The sequence below is a fragment of the Oncorhynchus nerka genome, linkage group LG25 (assembly GCF_034236695.1).
Source record: "Oncorhynchus nerka isolate Pitt River linkage group LG25, Oner_Uvic_2.0, whole genome shotgun sequence".
NCBI lineage: Eukaryota > Metazoa > Chordata > Actinopteri > Salmoniformes > Salmonidae > Oncorhynchus > Oncorhynchus nerka.
In genome coordinates this window covers 56,255,021-56,270,419 of record NC_088420.1, presented here as the reverse complement: position 1 = coordinate 56,270,419, position 15,399 = coordinate 56,255,021, and the positions used below count along the sequence as shown (strand labels likewise).

The 15,399-nt window shown below is 45.8% G+C and overlaps 1 protein-coding gene across 12 annotated transcripts in view; it reads left to right on the top strand.

The window, feature by feature from the left end:
• The window catches only part of LOC115109695 (neuronal cell adhesion molecule a), a 129,052-nt gene that overhangs the window by 54,179 nt on the left and 59,474 nt on the right, over nt 1-15,399 (top strand). For all 12 annotated transcript variants that reach the window (XM_029634932.2, XM_029634927.2, XM_065009890.1 and 9 more), the window contains exon 2: nt 4,305-4,371. The gene's annotated coding sequence lies outside the window, so the exon portion shown is untranslated. The remainder of the gene's footprint in view (nt 1-4,304; nt 4,372-15,399) is intronic.

The window sequence follows — 15,399 nt, the reverse complement described above, 5'->3', positions numbered from 1 at the left end:
TTTTTGTCTGCTGCTCCACGCTCTGCTATTCCCTCTTTCTCTCGTTGGAAACCCTGGAGTCTAGAATTAAACCCACCGACAGGCTGAGGCTCCAACACACTGCAGTGCTGCAGACAGAAGCTCTCCTCTTCCCCCTCTCTCTCTCTCTCTCTCTCTCTCTCTCTCTCTGCCTCTCTCTCTCTCTCTCTCTCTCTCTTCTCTGTTGTCCCTGATATGAGACACAGCCTTGAGGAAAAACTAACAGAACACTCTCATTAAGAAATGTGGCAACTCCCTCTCTCTCTCTCTCTCTCTCTCTCTCTCTCTCTCTCTGCCTCTCTCTCACTCATGTCTGTCTCTATCTGCCTGTCTCTCATGCTCTGTCTCTCTCGCTCTGTCTCTCTTTGTGTCTCTCTCTGTCTCTCTCTCTGTCTCTCTTTGTGTCTCTCTCTCTGTCTCTCTTTGTGTCTCTCTCTGTCTCTCTCTCTGTCTCTCTTTGTGTCTCTCTCTGTCTCTCTCTCTGTCTCTCTTTGTGTCTTTCTCTCTGTCTCTCTCTCTGTCTCTCTTTGTCTCTCTCTGTGTCTCTCTCTGTCTATTTCTCTGTCTCTCTCTCGCTCTCTCTCTGTCTCTCTCTAGCTCTGTCTGTCTCTCTCGCTCTGTCTCTCTCTCTGTCTCTCTCTGCCTCAGCTTATGGCACTACTCTAACAGCAGTGGACCATGCATTCTCAAGCTGTAGCTTTCTCGCCTCACTTCTCCAATCAACCACATATACTGTATGAGAGAGAAAGAGAGCACTGGTGTCATAGTTATTGCACTTCTGCAGGTGAACGCATGATGGTGGGAATATGTTAATGCGGTTCAGGAGAGATACAAAATCACAACAGAAGTCTTGAGAGTGAGCGGGGGGGGGGGGTGCTTTTGGCACATAACGTCTATGATAGAAAAGTGATGTTGTATAGTGCTCTTTAGTTTGCAGAGTGATTGCATACTGGTAGGATAATGGCAGAATGCTCATGCCGTTTTTGAGGTTTGATTTAAAATTGGAACAGAGTCAGTATTTGGTGTGTTATTGAGTGGTTTTGGGCATGTGGCTTTCCATATATGTTGGCATAGTTATTGCTCTTCAGTGGGCAGTGTGATCGATGGCATGTGGTGATGTGCAGTTCGCCAACGATTCATTCTTTTTAAACGGCTCTTTTTATTGACTCGAGTGTAAAACATTTTTTTTTAAATGTCAATTTGTTTTTCTGAGTGACCCGTTCATTTTAGTTGTTTGTTTAGTGCGGGCCACAATAAGTCCTACAGCAGGATTAAGGCACGCTCCTCCAGCTCAGCGGCTCCAGAGACATACTCTGACAACCAACTGTTTGTTACATGCACGCAGAAAAAAATAGATTATAAGCATAGGGGAAGAAAAATACATATTTGGAATTGATCATTGATCACATGGTGCAAGAATGGCTGCAGTTAATTGATTATTGACTGTTAATGATGGACACAGATTTCTAGAACCAAAACATACACACAGCCTCTGCTCGAAAAACTCCAATTTGAGAACAAATCGTTTGGGGGGCTGAAATTCGCTAACGACATTGTGCTTATCACCTTCACGGCAGTCAAGCAATGTACTTCGCCAGCAGTCGTCCACCGTCTGGTCAGGTTGCTTCAAATGTGGCCTATCGAGAAATAATCCTAGTTGTACGCCTAGCAATCAACGAATGTACATGGTTTAAAGCACACCTTTACAAGTTTCAGTCGCAAATGACAGCTCCAGTGAGCCCCCTAAGGTTAGAGACTTGTAGAATCAAGACTCTTTGGGGTTCCCGGTTCATTGTTCGCCGGTAGGGGGTCGCAAGCAACGTGGCTTTCTGACACTTGATGAGGATCCATCAGAAACATGATAACAGTCACCCGTTCATTGTGACACTTTGACTTTTATTCAGAGTTTTATATAGCTCAGAGATTCAGTCAGATGTTGTCACATGACCGAAGGTAGGCTATTTGTTAACACGAATCCATGATACTCGTAGTCTTGATTTATAAATGGCAGGTTTGTGAGATTGTACCTAACCACAAATAGACCTCTGTGAAGGTATTTCATACAGCCGAGGAATCTTTCAAAGCATGTAGATGTAGATGATTGTTTTGAGGTTGGCTGAAGATGTACTGCTTACTTTCCTATTACCAGTTATCTGATGGAAATGTGGTCGAACATAGTATGCGGCTGTATCGCCAGGTGGAAACGACGGGGCCCCTGCCGCTCTTATTTAGAACAGTTTCTCCGGTAATCGATACGCTTCTGCTGGAACTACATTTGGTCAGCTTTCTTCGATCATTTGGGATATCGATACAAGTGGGTGTCTCGGTGTTTTAACGTGACGCAGTTATTTGGAGAAAGGCCCTCGAGTCGGAGAATGACATTCAGCCGTGTAGCAAAGCACATTAGGCTGACAGCCAGCCGAGAAAGAGACACAGGCACACAAACACTACTGTTCGAATGTCCTTGTTTTTGAAAGAAAAACACATTGTTTATGTTGAAATGACTATTGTAGTTGGAAACACATTTTTTAAATGGAATATCTACATAGGCGTACAGAGGCCCATTATCAGCAACCATCACTCCTGTGTTCCAATGGTACGTTGTGTTAGCTTATCCAAGTTTATCATTTTAAATGGCTAATTGATCATTAGAAAAACATTTTGCAATTATGTTAGCACAGATGAAAACTGTTGTTTTGATTAAAGAAGCAATAAAACTGGCCTTCTTTAGACTAGTTGAGGATCTGGAGCATCAGCATTTGTGGGTTCAATTACAGGCTCAAAATGGCCAGAAACAAAGAACTTTCTTCTGAAACTCATCAGCCTATTCTTGTTTTGAGAAATGAAGGCTATTCCATGCGAGAAATTGCGAAGACATTGAGGGTCTTGTACAGCGCTGTTAACTACTCCCTTCACAGAACAGTGCAAACGGGCTCTAACCAGAATAGAAAGAGGAGTGGGAGGCCCCGGTGCACAACTGAGCAAGAGGACAAGTACTTTAGTGTCTAGTTTTCCATAAAAAATCTGCCGTTTCCAGCTACAATAGTCATTTACAACATTAACAATGTCTACACTGTATTTCTGATCAATGTTATTGTAACGGTTTTCTTCTGGTGAAAGAGAGGTGGACCAAAATGCAGCGTGGTTATTTTTGTACATCTTTAATAAAGATGAAAATACAAAAATCTGCAAAACAAGAAACATGAAAAACCGAAACAGCCTTATCTGGTGCAAACAAACACAGAGACAGGAACAACCACCCACCCAAAACCCAACACAAAACAGGCTACCTAAATATGGTTCCCAATCAGAGACAATGACTAATACCTGCCTCTGATTGAGAACCATATCAGGCCAAACATAGAAATAGACAAACCAGACACACAACATAGAATGCCCACCCAGCTCACGTCCTGACCAACACTAAAACAAGGAAAACACACAAGAACGATGGTCAGAACGTGACAGTTATGTTATTTTAATGGACAAAAAATGTGCTTATCTTTAAAAAAACAAAGACATTTCTAAGTGACCCCCAACTTTTGAACGGTAGTATATATGTACACACACACACACACACACACACACACACACGCACACACACACACTGCTTACCCCTCTCTCCCTCTAGCTCGTTGCCACGGGCTGTAGTGTCCCACTCGTCCGTTTGGATAAGCTGTATATTTCTGAATGAATAAACCTGGTGTGCACATACAGTAGGTACCTCAGATATATCCTCTGTTTTCACTCCCTCCCGAGCATAGTCTGAGTGTTTCAACTCCGTTTCACACTGGGAATATCAATGGAAGTGGAAGCCCGTATCAATGGCTTTTGGGGAGATTAGGCTATGCTACGCTGTGTAAAAAGAACTATATTTTCATCAGATCTGGCAGAGATCATAGCAACGTTTCCTCGAGCAACATCCCGGTCTGTAATCTATGGTGTGACCGGGATGGGTTCCAGGACAGATCCAATGAAAGGGGATTTAGTGGCTTATGGAAATAGAAAAGAGAGAGTACCCCCCCCCCCCCATGAGACATAGAGAGGTGTCCCTACTGTGTGAAGGAATTACAGAACTGTGTCACAAACATGCACACTGCTGCAAAAAGTGTCTCGCTTTGAAACAGCATCCCGAGGATGATTATAGTCTTGCTAGCCGGGCTCTCAGCGGCTCTGGGAGGAAATTGGTAAAAGCGATGTTCTTTCTGATGGGAAGGAGAACGGTCAAATGCTACAGCATATGAATTCTGAGACATACTGTTATCTTAATTTCCCCTGCTTTTCAGATTGAAGAAGAACAGACAGGAGTGTTGAGTCTCGAACAGGAGATTGGAGTGGATCGGCTCTTCTCTGGTAAGTCATGCTACGATACATAGCTACTGTACTTTAGGTCACTGGTGTTCACTGGGTCTTTGTGCTGAGATTCCTTCATATCACATTTCATACACAACGTCCTGGGCACTGCGTTCATCCACCTCTGGCCTGCTCGCCTCCCTACCACTGAGGAAGTACAGTTCCCGCGCAGCCCAGTCAAAACTGTTCGCTGCTCTGGCCCCCCAATGGTGGAACAAACTCCCTCACGACGCCAGGACAGCGGAGTCAATCACCACCTTCCGGAGACACCTGAAACCCCACCTTTTTCAGGAATACCTAGGATAGGATAAAGTAATCCTTCTCACCCCCCCCCCTTAAAAGATTTAGATGCACTATTGTAAAGTGGCTGTTCCACTGGATGTCTTAAGGTGAACGCACCAATTTGTAAGTCGCTCTGGATAAGAGCGTCTGCTAAATGACTTAAATGTAAATGTAAATGTCCTCTCTTCCCCAAACAGTTTAATTTCCCTCCAACACATGGAATGTTAACGCCTTGTCCTCAAACTTAAACACGTGTTTCCCATCTATCACTTGGGATGCCTGGGCGGTTTCTGCTCTGAAAAAGACTGATATTACCAGCGTGCTAAATGGAATGCGTGAAGTGGCGCTGTACAATTTAGTGGTCTAGCCTAGGAATGAATCAACGACTGAATGGCTGCCCTCCCATGGCAATGTCATGACTTTCCCTTGCTCGGATGGAATCTGCTCCTTTATTGCAAGATCCGTCTCTAGTGTAGCCGAGCTGCGGGCTAAAGGTCACTGCGTGCGTTTGTGATTGGCGCTTGTCCACTAACACTGTGTGCCAATGTGTCCCACCCTCAAATTGGGGCACGTTTTTGGAGGCGCCACATGGTTTTAGCTTCATGCAGTGTCATATCGAGCGCCCAAATGTGTCTGTTCAGTGCATGGAAAAGCTGATAGTTGTCAAGGTAACAAGCCTATCTTTTTGGTCCCTCTTCACCCCCCATTGAGCTAAGGGAGCATTGGTCTTAAACATGCCACTTTGAGAATAAAGTATCCCAGTTGTGCTTAAATAAGAACGTTTCCCAATAGCACTGTAATGGCACTTCAGAATAAAGTGTTCTGGTGTCTCTTCTATTAACATAAGGTGTCAGAACACATGGATTTCATGCTGAGGGAACATTCCATTTGGAAGTGTGGCGACATGAGACTAAAAGGTGTCATAATGCATTATAACATAATGTAGGTGTCGTAACACATTATAACACTTACTGCAGCGGGCCACAACACGACCCGGAGTAACCTTTGCCCTGTGTACGAAAGCAGTCGGTGCTGAACCTAGCGCTGTGATGATGACAATGCCGTTCCTGTTATAAGGTCCTGTTGAAGTGATAGTACATTGCCTTTAAGAGGAGGGGACATGAAGTCAGTGTGTTCAGTGGACTGTGAAGGATCCTACCTCCCACCTCGGTCGTTCCACCTACTGCCCCACAAACAGCAGTGCAGGGGGACACTGCAGCGAGATCCATTAGATGCTGCACAGCTGAGAGAGAGAGCGAGAGAGAGGGGGAGGGAGGGAGAGGGGGAACGAGTGGGTAGAGAAGGAGGGAGTTAGAGCCAGGGAGAAAGAGGGGGAGAGAGAGGTGGGGGTAGAGAAGGAGGGAGATGGAGGGGAGAGGGGGGTAGAGAAGGAGGCGTTAGAGCCAGGGAGATGGAAGGGGAGAGAGAGGTGGGGGTAGAGAAGGAGGGAGATGGAGAGGGGGGGGGGTGGAGAAGGAGGGCGTTAGAGCCAGGGAGAAGGAAGGGGAGAGAGGTGGGGGTAGAGAAGGAGGGAGATGGAGGGGAGAGAGAGGTGGGGGTAGAGAAGGAGGAGATGGAGGGGAGAGAGGGGGTAGAGAAGGAGGGCGTTGGAGCCAGGGAGATGTAAGGGGAGAGAGGGGGTAGAGAAGGAGGGCGTTAGAGCCAGGGAGATGTAAGGGGAGAGAGGGGGGTAGAGAAGGAGGGCGTTAGAGCCAGGGAGATGGAAGGGGAGAGAGGGGGGTAGAGAAGGAGGGCGTTAGAGCCAGGGAGATGGAAGGGGAAAGAGGGGGGTAGAGAAGGAGGGCGTTAGAGCCAGAGAGATGGAAGGGGAAAGAGGGGGGTAGAGAAGGAGGACGTTAGAGCCAGGGAGATGGAATGGGAGAGAGATGTAAAGGGAAACTGACATCTCTGAGCTCATCTAGCCACTCACAGCTCGCATTTGGATGACAAACACTAACCCCACAGTCACACACATTCCCTCGCTCCTCTCACTCTTTACCTCTCTGTCCGTCTCTTCCTCTCTCTGTTTGTTAATCTCTCTTGACTCACTCTCTCTGTCTTTCCATTGCTCGCTCTCTCTCTCTACCCCCTCTCTACCCCTATCTCTTTCTCTCTCTCTCTACCCCCCCTCTCTACCCCCTGTCTCTCTCTCTCTCTCTACCCCCCTCTCTCTACCCCCTATCTCTTTCTCTCTCTCTCTACCCCCTCTCTCTACCCCCTGTCTCTCTCTCTCACACTCTCTGTCTCTCTATCTCTCGCTCACTCTCTTTCTCTCTGCCGCTTGTTGTCTATGTGTTGGTCAATACCGCTGTGTGTTCCAGGCAAGAGAGGCTGAGTCTACACTTTTGAATCACCACCCCGGCAGAGAGAGAGAGAGAGGGGCCAGAGAGAGGAGAGAGTGAGAGAGACAAAGAGAGAGGGCTACAGAGAGAGGCTGTAGACTGAATCGTCAGTTTGAAACACACTGAGGTGTGAACCAACGGGTCTTTGTGAGCGGCCGTATTCAGGACAGAGGGATGAAAATGGCCGATGCAGAGGTTTCTATTCACGTCACCCAGGCTCTCTTTCACAGAGTTCCCTGGCTTGCTTCCGGAGAGCTTGTTGGTATTGTTGCTTGTGTTTTGTAGGTTTTGGTGTCAGCTGGGGGTGGGGGGTGAGAGCTGAGGGAAGATCCACCCAGAATGAAGATAGGTGTGTAAATGACACAATATCTTTTTCGTAGCGTTGGATTTTTTTATGTCACATACACGAGACAATCAAATCAATGTATATTGTTGTTTTGACGAATAGCCCACTTAACTACACTATGGCAGCCTCCTACACTCAAAACAGTGCACTAGGTTCAAAATAACCAAAGCGCAAATATAAGATGTCGCCATGAACCCCCCCCCATGAACTGTCCCTCCCTCCCTGCCACCCAAGCTGCTACAGTCATCTGCCAAAGTGTGCTGGTGCCTGGTGTAATGGATTAGCCTCTCCCTGTGAGTCGAGCAGCAGGTAGCTCTCCCCAGTGGAGAAAGCAATGAGATTAACCAGAATCAGGTCTAGGATCAGCTGTAACACAGATCTAGGGTATGCCTCACATACACACAGATACCTCTCAGCTGTTCTAGGGTCAGCTGTAGCGCAGATGGGGGCCTCAAGGATACCAGTGACGTCAGACAGATACACAGACTAGAGCACATCTCTCTGACCTTTCTCTGACCTCTCCTCTTGTTGAAGCATCTGGCTGTGAGAGAGAGAGAGAGAGAGAGAGAGAGAGAGAGAGAGAGAGAGAGAGAGAGAGAGAGAGAGAGAGAGAGAGAGAGAGAGAGAGAGAGAGAGAGAGAGAGAGAGAACTCTCCAAGGGGGCACTCTCTGGCCTGTGTGGTTGTGTGTGATACATGTAAACTGAGCTGGCCTGACACACTGGTGGACAGATGGAGAGGAAGAGGAGTTGCCAGTCTATATCTGGCTCTCCCTCTCCATCTCATCACTGTGTCTCTCCCTCACTTCCCTCCCCCTCCTTCTCTTTCCCGTCTCCATCTCCCTCTCTCCATCAATCTCCATTTCCCTCTCCATCACTCCTTTCCTCTGCTTCTATCCTTTCATTTATAATCCATCTATCCACCTTAAACGTTTTCCAAGCCCTTCAATGCAAACACCACAAGATCCTATTGGATGGATGGTCTCAGTCGACAAATTCAAACCCTGTCCAGTAATTCAGAGTATCTACGTATCTGGACAGAGAGGATTGTCCTCACACGTTCGACTGGCCTGGTGTGTTATGCCGTGATCTATCTATTTGGAAGTGGTCGGTGTGAAGGGCTGACTGAGAATTCCAATGATTTATGTGGTCGATACTGTCTGGGTCATGGTCCCAAGGCCAAGTCTATCTGCTCATCAATATAAACCACATGCTTCATAGTGCTAGGTGTTGCAGAATACAAATAGACACATTTTGATGTAACCCCATACAGTGGTGGACTTACCATTAGGCAGAAGAGGCAATGCCTCTGGCCTCACATCATCAAGTGGCCTCGTGAGCAGGGCATAACTAAAGAAAATAGTACTACCAATCAAATGCATAAAAGAATATGAATTGATCTGCTCCGCCTCGCTTTTTTCACGATATGAATGCAAACGTGACCTTCATTTCAATTAACCTGCAGCAATGAGGCACGTTCAGAGCCAGCAGCAATGAGGCACGTTCAGAGCGGGTCAGAGAAAAGGAAAAACAAAGAAAGAAGATATTTTTAACAGAACAATGAGTTAACACATTTCTTTATTAAAAAGAGGCAGAGGGAAAGGTATCATGACACAAGGCGGCACCCAAATGCAGACACAGGAGGCAGATGTTCGGAGTCTTACAATGTTTATTAATCCAAAGGGTGTCGGCAAGAGAATGGTCGTGGACAGGCAAAAGGTCAAAACCAGATCAGAGTCCAGGAGGTACAGAGTGGCAGACAGGCTCGTGGTCAAGGCAGGCAGAATGGTCAGGCAGGTGGGTACAAAGTCCAGAAACAGGCAAGGGTGAAAACCAGGAGGATTAGAAAAGGAGAATGCAAAAAGCAGGAGAACGTAAAAACCGCGGGTTGACTTGAAACATACAAGACGAACTGGCACAGAGAGACAGGAAACACAGGGATAAATACACTGGGGAGAAATAAGTGACACCTGGAAGGGGTGGAGACAATCACAGGAACAGGTGAAACAGATCAGGCGTGACAAAAGGACATACACAGTATTTATATGTCCCCGTGTATCTGATGCTGTCTGGCAGGAGAGACTATGGGCATGTCACAGGCTACATAGTAAAACAGGGGGCGCTGTTTCGCTCGCTCGTTTCAGCCACTTGCAATTGAAGGAAAGTTGTTTGAAAGTTAGGTCGGTTCGGTTTGGGATTGAATATAAAAATTATATATTTAAAAAAAAATGTTTTTTACATGAAATGCACTATGCGTTGTGTGGGTTGAATGCTGTAACAATATAGAATACAATAATAATAAAAGTCCCATGATGGGAATGACTGCCGGTTACTGCTTGTTATCCATCACTTATTCACATTACTTGACTGTAGCCCTTTCCTGCTGTCAAATGACCTACCGGCCTCATGGGTGGAATGTTATTCAGATTTTTTCCCCCTTATTTCATAATTAATAAACATAAAATAAATAATAAATGACGAAAATCTGGTGTTTCCATGTCAAACGGTTGTGTTATATTTCAGCCTTCTGTGATGGACAGAAAGTGTAATGTTGAACGCGAACTCAGAATTGAAAACATTTCAACTCTATATCGAACTACAACTCCCTACTATATCACATAGTTCGGACATGATCAGTTTTATCTCTAGAGAGATGCACATTGAGCTCACAGAAATAAAACCGAATGAAATGGAATTCAAATAGCTGAACCCAAGTCGTCAATTCATTGCTTAAAAAACGAAAAAATAACCAACATTTCGGGTTAATTGTTCAGCACTAGTTCATGGCACATTAAAATGTAATATTTTGGCTTTACTATTAAAACGAATAAAAATCCACTGCGTCTTTGTAAACGTGTGTGTGTGTGTGTGCGTGCCTAGATCTCTGCAGACTCATAATGAGAAATCACCTTTAGCCTCCAGAGTGATTCTCCCCAAGAAATTGGCTGCCTAATGCAATCTGAGACTGAGAGCTTACAGACATATAGTTACACTTTATCTCACTTTATATCAGGGATTTGTATCACCAGTTGAGATGTAATTTATTTTGCATTGCCCGCACTGTGACCTATGTGTAAATGCATTCATTCATCCTTCGTATCCATCATAGTAAGTAGAATTGACTTTGGAGGTGGGATGTCCATGGTCTGACTCTACACTACAAATATTTATGCTCCTGTCATTCCCCCTGTCTGGTGTTTAAGGACAGTGGAATGACCCAGGCCTAAGCATTAAGCCCCATCCTGGATGGGTGGCACAAAACCAGTGGTGGCTGATGACATAAAAGGTTGAGGGGGTCGGGTATAGAGGTCATTAGATAGACAGAGACCCAGGCTGCCCAGCTGGGTGGCTAACCTCTTAATGCTGCCCTCAGCCCTCTGTCGGCCTGTTCAGAGTGGTTCCCGAGCACCAGGGGGCCATGCTGGCGTCACCCACCCATTACTGTGTACAGTACACCACCAGACAGACCTCTCCCTAGAATTAGCGCCCACTTCCTATCCGATCCCAATCCCAGTCAACACTGACTGGAACACTGTTATTAGTTTGGTATTTTAAAAATGTGGCAAAGCAATTCACTTTTTGTCCTGAATACAAAGTTTTATATTTGGGGCAAATCCAATACAACATATTACTGAGTACCACTCTCCATATTTTCATGCATAGTGGTGGTTGCATCATGTTATGAGTATGCTTGTAATCAGGGGAGTGGGGAGTTTTTCAGAATAAAATTAAACAGAATGGAGCTATGCACAGGAACAATTCTAGAGGAAAACTTTTTTCAGTCGGCTTTCTACAAGACACAGGTAGATTAATTCACTTTTCAGAAGGACAATAACCTAAAACACAAGGCCAAATCTACGCCGGAGTTGCCTACCCAGAACAACGTGAGTGTTCCTGAGAGGTGAGTTATAGTTTTGACTTAAATCTACTTTCAAATCTTTGGCAAGACCTGAAAATCTATCCATGATCAACAACCACTTTGACAGAGCTTGAAGAATTTTGAAAAGAATGATGGGCATTCTTTGAGGCAATTTGAGGTAGGCTGTATAATCACACCGGTAATAGATCTGTTGTTGCATTACTTATGAAGCACAGCTGAGTGAGCGTACATTTACTTTTTTATTTTTATTTTACTGGGCTGATGGTGCCTGCATCTGATGGTCAGTCTCAGTGGAGGGAAAGAGAAGCAAAACTGAGGGTCCGTCACTCAACATCCCTCTGCTCTCCCTTTCCTCCACTGACACTGACCAAAAATGGACACCGTCTTCCAGCTGATTGCAAAACTCGAGTCGAAATGCATTATTTCTGCCTCGTGCACAAATTCGTGTTGTTACTCCTATGAAGAGAGAAAGTGAAATATTCCTCTATATTAAAAAGACCCGAGCCGCTAATAACAATAACAACACAAGCCTATCGATACACTTTCCTCCTCATTCATTACTGCTGCAGTGCTTGTTGTAGCGCTGAGTGGAAATAGGAAGAATGTGCATTTTATGGCTGATAAAAGTGTTGAATACAAAGTGTTGACAGTGCTGAGTAAGAACTTAAACATGAACTCACTCATTAAAACAGCAGCTCTTTGCTGTGTTCGTTGACAGTCTCTCTCTAGTCATGGTTTTAAACGTTTTCGAAATCTCACAGTATCAACTTTGCTGTAGCTTTCTTTTATGCCTGTTACGTTACTTCAGACACGGTCATCTGAGACATCTGATTGGCCAGCGGTAGGCCTACTGTAAAGTGCACTTGATTTGCTCTCCGGGCCCGCCGGGAAGGGAGAATTTGTACTTTCAAACACATGAAATGGTTCAAAATAGCAACAGTTGGCCGACTCGGGGCAGCTGAATCGGGTGCACCTACCGCCAACAGCCCGAGATGAATAAAATAAAATAGGAACACAAGGCTTTATCGTTGTTGTTTTTTACAGAAATCTTTGGCGATCGACTAGGAATGTCTTGGAGATCGACCAGTGGATTTTACGATCGACCGTTTGGTGACCACTGCTCTAGAAAGTTGAGCGAAGTTCAATCTCGTGCGTCTCTCTGTGGGCTGATATTTCTGCCAAAATGTTACTTAATAAAGTAAAGTAGGTAGAGTACTCAGAACCACTGCCATATGTCTCAGTTCTATGCACGGAAATTGAGGTTCATAGGCACCAAATAGAAGAACTATCTGCTCTGGTCCAATAAGTCATTTTAGTTTTCTGTTACCAAACCTCAAATCAAATCAAATCCAATCAAATGTTATTTGTCACATACACATGGTTAGCAGATGTTAATGCGAGTGTAGCGAAATGCTTGTGCTTCTAGTTCCGACAATGCAGTGATAACCAACAAGTAATCTAACTAACAATTCCAAAACTACTGTCTTATACACAGTGTAAGGGGATAAGGAATATGTACATAAGGATATATGAATGAGTGATGGTACAGAGCAGCATACAGTAGATGGTATCGAGTACAGTATATACATATGAGATGAGTATGTAGACAAAGTAAACAAAGTGGCATAGTTAAAGTGGCTAGTGACATAAGAATGCAGTCGATGATCTAGAGTACAGTATATACATATGCATATGAGATGAATAGTGTAGGGTAAGTAACATTATATAAGGTAGCATTGTTTAAAGTGGCTAGTGATATATTTACATCATTTCATCAATTCCCATTATTAAAGTGGCTGGAGTTGGGTCAGTGTCAATGACAGTGTGTTGGCAGCAGCCACTCAATGTTAGTGATTGCTGTTTAACAGTCTGATGGCCTTGAGATAGAAGCTGTTTTTCAGTCTCTCGTCCCAGCTTTGATGCACCTGTACTGACCTCGCCTTCTGGATGATAGCGGGGTGAACAGGCAGTGGTTCGGGTGGTTGATGTCCTTGATGATCTTTATGGCCTTCCTGTAACATCGGGTGGTGTAGGTGTCCTGGAGGGCAGGTAGTTTGCCCCCGGTGATGCTGTGCAGACCTCACTACCCTCTGGAGAGCCTTACGGTTGAGGGCGGAGCAGTTGCCGTACCAGGCGGTGATACAGCCCGCCAGGATGCTCTCGATTGTGCATCTGTAGAAGTTTGTGAGTGCTTTTGGTGACAAGCCGAATTTCTTCAGCCTCCTGAGGTTGAAGAGGCGCTGCTGCACCTTCTTCACGATGCTGTCAGTGTGAGTGGACCAATTCAGTTTGTCTGTGATGTGTATGCCGAGGAACTTAAAACTTGCTACCCTCTCCACTACTGATCCATCGATGTGGATAGGGGGTGTTCCCTCTGCTGTTTCCTGAAGTCCACAATCATCTCCTTAGTTTTGTTGACGTTGAGTGTGAGGTTATTTTCCTGACACCACACTCCGAGGGCCCCCTCACCTCCTCCCCCTGTAGGCCGTCTCGTCGTTGTTGGTAATCAAGCCTACCACTGTTGTGTCGTCCGCAAACTTGATGATTGAGTTGAGGCGTGCATGGCCACGCAGTCGTGGGTGAACAGGGAGTACAGGAGAGGGCTCAGAACGCACCCTTGTGGGGCCCCGTGTTGAGGATCAGCGGGGAGGAGATGTTGTTGCCTACCCTCACCACCTGTGGGCGGCCCGTCAGGAAGTCCAGTACCCAGTTGCACAGGGCGGGTCGAGACCCAGGGTCTCGAGCTTGATGACGAGCTTGAGGGTACTATGGTATTGAATGCCGAGCTGTAGTCGATGAACAGCATTCTCACATAGGTATTCCTCTTGTCCAGGTGGGTTAGGGCAGTGTGCAGTGTGGTTGAGATTGCATCGTCTGTGGACCTATTTGGGCGGTAAGCAAATTGGAGTGGGTCTAGGGTGTCAGGTAGGGTGGAGGTGATATGGTCCTTGACTAGTCTCTCAAAGCACTTCATGATGACGGAAGTGAGTGCTACGGGCGGTAGTCGTTTAGCTCAGTTACCTTAGCTTTCTTGGGAACAGGAACAATGGTGGCCCTCTTGAAGCATGTGGGAACAGCAGACTGGTATAGGGATTGATTGAATATGTCCGTAAACACACCGGCCAGCTGGTCTGCGCATGCTCTGAGGGCGGCTGGGGATGCCGTCTGGGCCTGCAGCCTTGCGAGGGTTAACACGTTTAAATGTCTTACTCACCTCAGCTGCAGTGAAGGAGAGACCGCATGTTTTCGTTGCAGGCCGTGTCAGTGGCACTGTATTGTCCTCAAAGCGGGCAAAAAGTGATTTAGTCTGCCTGGGAGCAAGACATCCTGGTCCGTGACTGGGCTGGGTTTCTTCTTTGTAGTCCGTGATTGACTGTAGACCCTGCCACATGCCTCTTGTGTCTGAGCCATTGAATTGAGATTCCACTTTGTCTCTGTACTGACGCTAGCTTGTTTAATAGCCTTGGGAGGGAATAGCTGCATTGTTTATATTCGACATATTACCAGACACCTTGCCCTGATTAAAAGCAGTGGTTCGCGTTTCAGTTTCACGCGAATGCTGCCATCAATCCAAGGTTTCTGGTTTGGGAATGTTTTTATCGTTGCTATGGGAACGACATCTTCGACGCACGTTCTAATGAACTCGCACACCGAATCAGCGTATTCGTCAATATTTCCATCTGACGAATACGAAACATGTCCCAGTCCACGTGATGGAAGCAGTCTTGGGAGTGTGGAGTCAGCTTGGTCTGACCAGCGTTGGACAGACCTCAGCGTGGGAGCCTCTTGTTTTAGTTTCTGCCTGTAGGCAGGGATCAGCAAAATGGAGTCGTGGTCAGCTTTTCCGAAAGGGGGCGGGGCAGGGCCTTATATGCGTCATGGAAGTTAGAGTAACAATGATCCAAGGTTTTACCACCCTGGTTGCCAGCAATCGATATGCTGGTAAAATTTAGGGAGTCTTGTTTTCAGATTAGCTTTGTTAAAATCCCCAGCTACAATGAATGCAGCCTCCCGGATAAATGGTTTCCAGTTTGCAAAGAGTTAAATAAAGTTCGTTCAGAGCCATCGATGTGTCTGCTTGGGGGGGATATATACGGCTGTGATTATAATCGAGGAGAATTCTCTTGGAAGATAATGCGGTCTACATTTGATTGTGAGGAATTCTAAGTCAGGTGAACAG